The following is a 1,333-nucleotide window of genomic DNA, read 5'->3' as shown; positions in this document are numbered from 1 at the left end:
AATTGGGTCATATCTGGAGCTACAGATCTCAGATTTAGGTCCAATTTATATGGATGGAAAGGTAAGACATAGGCCTACAACTTTCATATGGAGCCCAAGATCTAAAAAGGCCATTATCAAGTCCAAATTGTAGCAACAACAAAGAAGCCCGAATCTGTCTTCCAGCCCGAGCACTATTCGGTATTTTGGCCATATCTGGAGTTCTAGAAGTCCAAATGAGCTGAAATTTTTACACAAGAAAGCTGAGACAATTGCCTACAACTTTCATGTTTACAACTGGCTCCAATTTTGACGTTATCAATGACGTTTTGGGCAGACAAGAGAAGATAAGGATTGTCACCAAGTCAAAAGTTGGTCACCCACTTATCAATTAGTCATCAAATCAATAGTTCCCATTTTTGGCCTATAAAAGGAGGCATTTGCCATGCATTTAGGCATCTTGATTTCCAGATCAAGATCATGCTCTTCCTTTCTCTCTTTGTATTTTTTATGCTTTGTTTTCATTAATATTAAGTTTATGCCTTTCATTTCCTTTCCTTTACTTAGTTAACTTTTATGTTCTTATTTTGTTTATCTATTTTGCTTTCTTTCATTATGTCTAGCTAAGTTAATTATGTCAAGGTGAAAAGGTTACACTAATGGTGTAAGAATAAGTATAATGTAAACTTAATATGGACTTTAATGTTTGATACTAACATGTTTTATATTTGCTATCTTGTTCACTCTTTAATACTTTGCTTGTTAAATGACTAATCTTGATTTATGTTGTATAACACTTGGTACAACAAATGCTTGGCACTTTCATAGCCCATAATGTATGGTATAACCGACACCTGAGCTATGAAAGGAACTTGATTTGTTGTTAACATAAGTTATAATCATGAATGCTTGACGAGATTTACAAGTATTAGCATTAATTGAATAAGATGACTAATGTAATCATGTTAACAATATATAATCTGATTGGAACCTCCTTTGTGTGTGGTTTCCAATTCAATAATAAGAGTTTATACTATACTTGTTTGATATACCATTAGTGGAACCTCTAACCTTGACATTTGTTATTATCATTGTTTAATCGTTACATTAATATTCCATCTCAAAGTTCTCATCATCTTCTTCTTCTTCTCTTTCTTTATTATTATTATTATTACTACTACTACTACTACTACTACTACTACTACTACTACTACTACTACTACTACTACTACTACTACTACTACTACTACTACTACTACTACTACTACTACTACTACTACTACTACTACTACTACTACTACTACTACTACTACTACTACTACTACTACTACTACTACTACTACTACTACTACTA

General features: G+C 32.5%; 1 long non-coding RNA gene across 1 annotated transcript in view; it reads right to left on the bottom strand.

Moving 5' to 3' along the window:
- Positions 1–1,107: 1,107 nt before the first annotated feature.
- The window catches only part of LOC105115129 (uncharacterized), a 16,687-nt gene continuing 16,461 nt past the window's right edge, over positions 1,108–1,333 (bottom strand). The window contains exon 3 of the long non-coding RNA XR_840275.1: positions 1,108–1,129. This is a non-coding gene — a long non-coding RNA (uncharacterized LOC105115129). The remainder of the gene's footprint in view (positions 1,130–1,333) is intronic.

This window comes from Populus euphratica, unplaced genomic scaffold, assembly GCF_000495115.2.
Source record: "Populus euphratica unplaced genomic scaffold, PopEup_1.0 scaffold642.1, whole genome shotgun sequence".
NCBI classification, from domain to species: Eukaryota; Viridiplantae; Streptophyta; class Magnoliopsida; order Malpighiales; family Salicaceae; genus Populus; species Populus euphratica.
The sequence above is the reverse complement of the archived record's forward strand: the minus strand, read 5'-3'. Positions and strand labels throughout refer to the sequence as shown.